Raw genomic sequence first — 8,727 nt, 5'->3', positions numbered from 1 at the left:
TTAAATAAAATTCATTCAAATTAATAATTTAGAATTTTATAATATTAAAATTGTAACATCCTGAAGATTTGAGTGGTGATCCTAGGGGTATTTTTGTAACAAATTTTTAATTATTAGAAAAGGTTGAAAGAAAGGACCAAATCGCAAAGGCTTTGAAAGAAGAGGGGCAATATGGAACTAAAAGTAGGTGTTGGGTAGTAAAGGGAAATCCAGGAATTTTAAAAAAGCAAGGAAGCCAACGGTCCAGATCTGTTCCTGAGATCGAACGGTTCCAAAAACCCCTATAAAATGTTCCTCTTCTCAGCCATTTCAAAAAAAAAAAAAAAAAGAAGAAAAAGAAAGGAAAAAGAAGAGGGAATCCTAGCTGCAATTGAGAGTCGCGGAGGAAGAGAGAGAAGTGAGATTCGAAAGGCCAAAGGAAGAGGTTGTGCGGCGAAAGGCTGGAAGCAGAAAGCCATTTCAGCATGCGAGCTCCGACGCGAAGAGAGCTCAGGGAGAAGAAGACCGTCACCGCGATCCAATTCCATCACCGCAATCGATAATGTAAGTTGTATTTGATTTTCTTAACCCGGATATGAAATTATGTGCATCACATTCTCTTCATGAAGTACCGTAAGTGCTGGGTAGAATTATGGTGGAAGAAGTAAGGTCAATTTGATCTTCTTAACCCGAATTTGAAATTGAGTACGTTTACCTTTTTGTTGTGTTTGGTGATTCTGAGCAGTGAGATATTGCAAATGATGATGTAGATTATAAATGCATTCATGCATCTAAGTGGTATTCTGCGTTCACTGTCGGAAATAGGGGATAATCAGTAAATCTATTGGATGTGCGTAGCTAGGAACGAGAGGGCATAGAATCCAACTGGCCAAGCTGGAATGGCTTGAGCCGAGATCAGGAGATGTTTGACCGGGGAGTATGTTTTGTGATGGAAAAGTTGGCTGGGTGGGTTGTGATCCTGCTTGGTTGAACCCAATTCAAGGGCCGAAACACGGAGGGGACTGTGGAGGGAAGAAAAACAGCTGTGTGAAATTAACTGAAAAAGTATATATAGAGTGAGCTGACTGCAGGTAAACAAAAATTAAAAAAAAAAAGCGTGAGAGAGTGTAAGAACCTGAATGACCAAATTTAGGGGTGAGAAATTGTATGCATAATGATTTAGGAAGGGAATGTTGAACCAACACCAAATTGTGAAGTAAGCAGTGCCAGGTGCTATACTTGGAGGGGACTTCTAGGGAGGCCAAGACAAACAGAAATTGAAAAGTCATTAGGAACTGGTCAGGATTCGTAGACGAACAAGAATGGAAATTAATGGGGAGAGCAATGGAAAAGTATAGTAAACCTATATAAGCAACTGAAAAGAACTGTTGGGAGTTATCCTCTCGCAAACAAAAGAGGAAAAAGAGTTGAATAGCAAAGGAAAAAAGTGATGGAAGTAGAGCTTCCAGGCAGGGATAATGGGGTTATGTTTACCTACATGAAGGGAAATATCAGGCAGAAATATTGTTATTGGCCGAGGGAAGGTGAGTAGTTAATAACGAGAGGGGAATGGTGATAAACAAACAGAAATAGCATTATGTGTAACAATTCCAAAAATCCAAACGAAATAAATAATAACTTAAGTGCGGAAGCGAAATAAAATGGTTAAGATTTATATTTCTTACACAATAACTTACAAGTACTAAACGACATTACGGAATTCACTTTTAAAAAAAACAATACAAATAAGGAAATAAACGGAAAAGAGAAAATATCTAGCATTTACTCACAATCTTCTTGCGGATCAGGTTTTGGAACCTGCTCCTTTTAATCTGAAATGGTTAAATAAGAAATGAGTTATATTAGCTCATTAAGGATATCACCCTATATTACCGATACAGAAATAAAGGTGGGTATAAAAACAAAAACAACTAATGGAGCACTAAATTTAGCAAATTCATTTATCAATCATGAAATCATTTAACGCTCACTTATCGTAATGAGATTTATAGAAAACAATTTACAGAAAACAATAACATAACACATATCATAATTTCATATGCAATCAGTCGAAACAACAATATAGTGCATATCATAAATCTATACACATCGTCAATAACCAAACAATAACTGTCACATTTTCACTAGTTTACTAGTATCCATGGGGGTTTATAGGGATGTCCCCGCTACACGTGATCCATTTTCTTTAACAATCTCAATTACGGACAGTCCCCATACCCCGTCCAGTATGAGTACTAAATTATTAAACCTCAATATCCCGTCCGGTATGAGACAACGTTCACGGTAGGGTTCTCTATGTATCCGGTCCGTCTATTATCTCCCAAGATATCTAGTAAGGTTGCCGTTCCATCTGTTTATTCAACCACACAACTTTTTCGTTTTCCTTTAGTCTCCATTTTCCAAATCAACCATGATCACATAAACAAATAAACATGCATCAGGAAATGCAATCATATCTCAATTTCCCAATCAAACAGTAGTTACATAAGACAATAATTCATGCATTCAAATCATAAAAGTGATAAATCAGATACCATCATACTTTTAGACTGTAAAATAAATTAACATAAATCAATAAAGAACAATTTCCGGTTTGGGCTTCATTAGCAATCCGTAATTAATTATGCACATTTATTTAATTTGCAAAAATATCATATTATTATTAATTTAAACTTCAATTCTATGATAGAGAATATTGTGATGAATCTTTACTCGATTTGACGCTAAAAAAGGTAAGTTGTTTACTGCACCTATGGATGGTCCTTAGATTTCCTGAATTTTTCTCCGGGAATCGAAACATGCTAATAGTACCTACAAATATTTCAAACAAACCCAAAATCAGTTCTCGGGGCCCATTTGGCCAATTTCAAAATTCCGGCACGGCGACTCTGCTGTGCTCCGGCGATGGCACTGCCGCCTATGGTGGCGATCTGTCTTGGGTCGACCGTTTTTGCATCGATCCCTGCAAAAAAATACGTTAAAGGGTCTCGGTTGGCCGAAAAAATACGAAAAATTGAAACTCACTGGCAGTGGGGCTCTCCAGTACGGCAGTTCCTCCGGCTCACGTTGCGGTTGAGTGTTGTGCTTTGGTCAACCTGTAGAGAAGAAAACATTGATCACAATGGTGAAAAAATTATGCGAAACGGGAATTGGGAAGGGCCTCATCGGAGGCGTTTTGTGAAACTTCTTGCAGCGGCGCCGTCGTTTTCCGGCCAATTGGCCGATTTTTTTACTCCGATTTGGACATGGATGAGCTTAAAATTGAATTTCGTGCAAAAGAGGAAGTTTTTACCTTTTTTGGCGGTCGGAAAGGGTTCCAGTGCGGCGGCAGGTGGCAGCGGTCGGCTCCCCGGCGGTTGGGTCATCCTCTCCACCGAGGGGTTTTGGCGGCTAGGGTTAGGATTTTGTGCGGATGAGAGTTATTTATATCAATTTGTTTTTTATCTGAACCATTCATCGCGTTTGATTTGTACCGTCCGATCGCGATTAAATAGAAAATGAATCTGGACCGTTCATCGCGATTCAATCTGAACCATCTATCGCGATTCAATCTGTACTGTCCGATCGCTGAGATTTTACTTTACACAGAGATAATGTTGGTATACATGTGACAGAGAAGACTTTTTCTATCTTGGTGGAATTAGTGTTGAAACTTTACTAGATAGTGGATATATATATATATATATATATGTAGGTATGTTTATTTCGTATGTGAAATGGAATCCCTCGTATGGGTTTGCGCATGCCTATGCATTTCTACAAAGGGATGAGAAAGGTGAAGGAGAAAGCTTGGGAATGACATTCTGTCTCACCTGGGATCCGGGTTGTCACAAAAATGACATTCTATCTTCATATTTTTCTGCATTAAATTAAAAAATAATTTAATGAGCTCAGCTCAAAAAACTTTTGCTGCATTTAATTGGCCAAAGATTATTATCTTTTTATTGTCTACTAAAACAAAATTATTTGGTTACAAATTTAATTATAGGGATTTCATCCAAAAAACATGTCAAAATTAATTGGTCCAGAAATTTATGTTCCTACAAACACATATAATATTAAAAACTTAGACCACTGAATGGCTATAACCAAGTAAAAAATAAAATAATATTTAATATTTAATTAAATAAGTAGTACTTTCATTTATTTTTTAAAGTGCCAATTTGAATATTAAACGGTGTAACTCATAAAAAATGAAAAATAAAAAAATAAATTTTGCCCTACACAAAATTTTATTTTTAGAAGACAAACTAATACTATTTTTCTAAAAGTTATTCTAATAGTTTAAATTATTTAAGATATTTATTTTATTTAATATAAATCTTAATTTAAATTCCTGTTCTTTACTTTTAAAGTAAAAACTTAATATAATAAATATAACGCTATTAAGATGATTTAAATTATATTTTCATAATACATATAAAATTCTATTAAAATTAAACTATTATTTTAGATCTATTTTGACTTTTTTTAAAAATAGACTTAATGATTGTGATTCCAGCTTTTCATTTTTAATGAATTAAAAACCCTATAAAATTTCTATTATGTTAATTTCATTGTAACAAAATCAACTAATAAAAATTTCTTGACAAAATAATTCTAATAATCTAAATACACTCAAAACTCAATTTAATTAATTAATATGTTGATTTTAAGTATATACTGAAATACCTAAATTAATTTTTATGTAATTTAAATTAATTTATAAATATAATTTTTTTAATTTTTTAATTTTAATTTAATGTAAAAATTAAGAAAAATAGGTAGATGAGAAAATTGAAAACAATTTTGGAAAAAAGATGTGAAAATTTGGATTCCGATGGTATTTTTGAAAGAAAAATCAGAAACTGAAGGTTAAAACGCAATTTAAGAAATTTGTGCCACGTAGGATGCCCAGTTAGTAGCCCCGACAAACCAGAACGCACTGTGTGGCAAGGGACGCTGACGCGGTGCCACGCAGGCGATCCGCGTGTCCGCGATCGGACGGTCCAGATTCACTCTTCCGGGCACGGATGGCCCAGATGGGTTCGCTTCTCAGACACGATCGAACGGTTAGATTTAAACGCGATCAACAGTCCATATCCACTTTCTATTTAAATGCAATCGAACGGTCCATATCAAATTGCGATAAACGGTTTAGATTCACTCCCTATTTAATCGTGATCGGACGGTACATATCAAACGCGATAGATAGTCCATATTAAAATAGGACGGATATAAATAACCATCTTTACACTAAACCCTAACTCTAGCCGTCAAACCCCCCCCCCCCCTTCCCTTGGCTGGAGAAGAAGACCCAATCGCCAGGAAGGGAAGCCATCGCCACCTGCCACTGTGCTGGAGCCACTTCCGACCGCCAAAAGAGGTAAAAAAATTTTATTAGCTCGAAATTCAATTTTAAACACCACCATAGCCAAATCGGAACAAAAAGACCGACGGATTGGCCGAAAATCGCAGGTAATGCCCGGCGACGCCACTGCAAAAATTATAAAAATACCTTTGATGAGGCCTTTTTTTATTCCTGTTCTACGTAATTCTTTCACCATTGTGATCACCGTTTCCTTCTCTACAGGTTGACCGAAGCAAAACACCCAACTGCAAAAGTGAGTCGGTGAAGCCACTGCACCAGAGAATCCCACCGCCGGTGAGTTTCAGTTTTTTATTTTTTTTGGGCCAATCAAGCTCCCTTAACGTATTTTCTTGAAGGGATTGATGCAAAACTGGCCGAAAACAGCCAACCTAAGGCAAACCACTGTCACGGGTGGCGGCACCGTCACCGGAGCATAGCGGAGCCGCCGTGCCAGAATTTCAGAATTGGCCAAAAAGGAGTTCTGACACTATTTTTGGATTTTTTGGGATATTTGTAGGTACTTGTAGCGCATTTTAATCCATGAAGAAAAATTCAGGGAACCTGGGCGCCTCTGCAGGAAATTTCACAAACCGCCTCCGATGAGCCCTTCCTGATTCTCGTTTCGTAAAATTTTTCCACCGTTGTAATCACCGTTTTCTTCTCTACAGCTTGACCAAAGCGAAACACCCAACCGCAACGTGAGTCAGAAGAGTCACTGCACCGGAGAGCCCCGTTGCCGGTGAATTTTGATTTTAAATATTTTGTTCAGTCAACCGAGATCCTTTAACGTATTTTCTCACAGAAATTGATGTAAAATCAGTTGAATTGGGCCGAAAATGGCCGAAAAAGGCCGACCAGAGGCATGCCGCCGCCACGCGCGGCGGCGTCGGAGCACGGCGGAGTCGCCGTGCCAGATTTTTAAAATTGGCCTAGTTGGTCCTGGGACTGATTTTGGGTTTATTTGGAACATTTGTAGGTACTATAAGCACGTTTCAGTTCCCGGAGAAAATTCGAGGAACCTAGGGACCGCCCATAGGCGCAGTAAACCGTTTAACTTTTCGGCGTCAAATCGAATAAGGATCCCTCACCCTATTCCCTATCATAGAATTGGAGTCTAAATAAATAATAATATAGCATTTTGCATAAATTAAATAAATGTGCATAATTAATTATGCATTGCTAATGGAGTTTGAGCCAGAAATTATTTCGTGTTGATCTATTTCATAGTTTAAAAGCATGATAGTATTTGATTATTCTATGTTATGATTTGAATGCATGTATTGCTGCCTTACGTGACTACTTTTTTATTGGAATTTGAGATATGATTGTATTACTTGATGCATGTTTATTTGTTTATGTGATTATGTTTGATTTAGTAATGGAGACTAAAGAAAAATAGAAATGTTGTGTGATCAAATAACAGATGGAACGACAGTCTTACTAGATATCTTGAGAGATGGTGGATGGATCGGGTACATAGGGAATTCTACCGTAAACGTTGTCTCATACCAGATGGGGTATGGAGACTTGGTAATTTGGCGCTCATACCAGACGGGGTATAGGGACGACCCGCTTCACCCTCATATCGAATAGGTATTGAGATTTAATTTTTTGGCACTCATACCGGACGGGGTATGAAGACGGCTCTATAATTGAGATTGTTGAAGGAAATAGTTTATGCGTAGCGGAGACATCCCTATGAACCCCCATGGATACTAGTAGGCTGGTGAAAAGGGAAATCGTTATGATTTGGTTTATTGTTAATGGATATGGATTTAATGTATGTTCTATGTCGCTGATTGTTCATGAAGTTATTATTTGTATGGTATTATTATCTCTATAGGTTGTTTTTATAAATTCCACTATGGTAAGTGAATGGTAACTAGTTTTATGATTGATAAATATATTGGTTTAAACTTAATGCTCAATTAGTGATTTTCGATTTTATAGCAACCTTTGCTTCTATGCTGGTGATATAGTGTGATATCCTTACTAAACTAGTGTAGCTCAACATTTATTTAACTATTTCAAATCAAGAGAACCAGGTTCCAGAGCCCGATCAGCAAGAAGAGTGTGAGTAGATGCTAAATATTTTTTATTTTCTATTTATTTCCTTATTTCTTGTATTTCTTTTAAAGAATTAATTCGGTAATGCTGTTAAGTACTTTTAAGTTATTGTGTAAAGAATGTAAACTTTAACTTTTTATTTCGCTTCCACACTTAACTTATTATATATTCCCTTTTGGATTTCCGGGGTAGTTACACGCTATGTAATATTCGGACTCGAAATTTGGCCTGAGATTAATTTTAAAATTTTAAAAATGTATAAAAATATAATTTTAAAGTTAATAAATTTTTATTTAATGTGAAATTAGGAAAAAAAATAGGTTGAAGATGAAATTAAAAATAATTTTGGGAAAAAATATGCGAAAATTTAGGTTCAAATGGTGTTTTAAAAAAAAATCGAAAACTGGGGGTCAAAACACAATTAAAAAAATTGCGCCACGTAGGACTGCTTAGTCAGCAGCCCTGACGAACCGGAGCACGCTGCATGATAAGGCATGCTGACTCGGTATCACGCGGGAGGCCACAATGGTAATTTGCGTGCCCACGATCGGACGGTCCGGAAGCGTTCTTGCACGCGTGTACGGTCCGGATCTGTTCCCTCTTCAAACGCGATCAGACAGTTGCGATTAAACGCGAACGGTCTAAATTTGTTCATTCTTTAAATGCGATCGAACGGTCGAGATCAAATCGCGATGAACGGTCTAAATTCATTTCTTCTTTAAATGTGATCGGACAATCAAGATCAAACGCGATGAATGACCCAAATTTAAGGGAGATAAGTATAAATATCTCGCATCACATCGAACCCAAACTCTAGCCACTAGCCTTCTACCAGAGAAGAAGAACCAGTCGCCGGAGAAGGGAGCCAACCACTGCCCCCCGCCGTGTCGGAGCCACCTTCGACCATCAAAAAAGGTAAAATTTCTCCTATGAACTCGAAATTTGATTTCGAGCACCTCCATGGCCAAATTAGAGAAAAGAGAATAGTGGCACTGCTACGGGTAAAACCCAAAATCACTTCCGATGAATCCCTTCTCGTTTCTTGTTTCATGCCATTTTTTCACAATTGTGTTCATTGTTCTTTTTTCTACAGGTTGACCGAAGAAAAACACTTACCCGCGAAGGTGAGTTGGCGGAGTCGCAGCACCAGAAAATCCCATCACTGATAGATTTTTATTTTTTGACTTTTTTCGGCCAACCGAGACCCCCTAATGTGTTTTCTCACAAGAATTGGTATAAAATCGGTCGAAACTAGCCAAAAATGGCCGAAGACGGCCAGGCTGAGGCAAATTGCCATCGTGGGCGGCGGT

At 37.4% G+C, this 8,727-nt stretch overlaps 1 long non-coding RNA gene across 1 annotated transcript; it reads left to right on the top strand.

The window, feature by feature from the left end:
- The first annotated feature begins 236 nt into the window (after positions 1-236).
- Positions 237-7,278, top strand: LOC148266196 (uncharacterized). Its single transcript, XR_015818273.1, has 2 exons — positions 237-543; positions 6,774-7,278. It is a non-coding gene; the product is annotated as an uncharacterized LOC148266196 (long non-coding RNA).
- Positions 7,279-8,727: the final 1,449 nt, after the last annotated feature.

This window comes from Carica papaya, chromosome 4 (assembly GCF_054855325.1).
Source record: "Carica papaya isolate Zhongbai chromosome 4, ASM5485532v1, whole genome shotgun sequence".
In the NCBI taxonomy this organism is placed as follows: domain Eukaryota; kingdom Viridiplantae; phylum Streptophyta; class Magnoliopsida; order Brassicales; family Caricaceae; genus Carica; species Carica papaya.
Note: the sequence above shows the minus strand (reverse complement) of the source record. Positions and strands in the feature narration are given on the sequence as shown.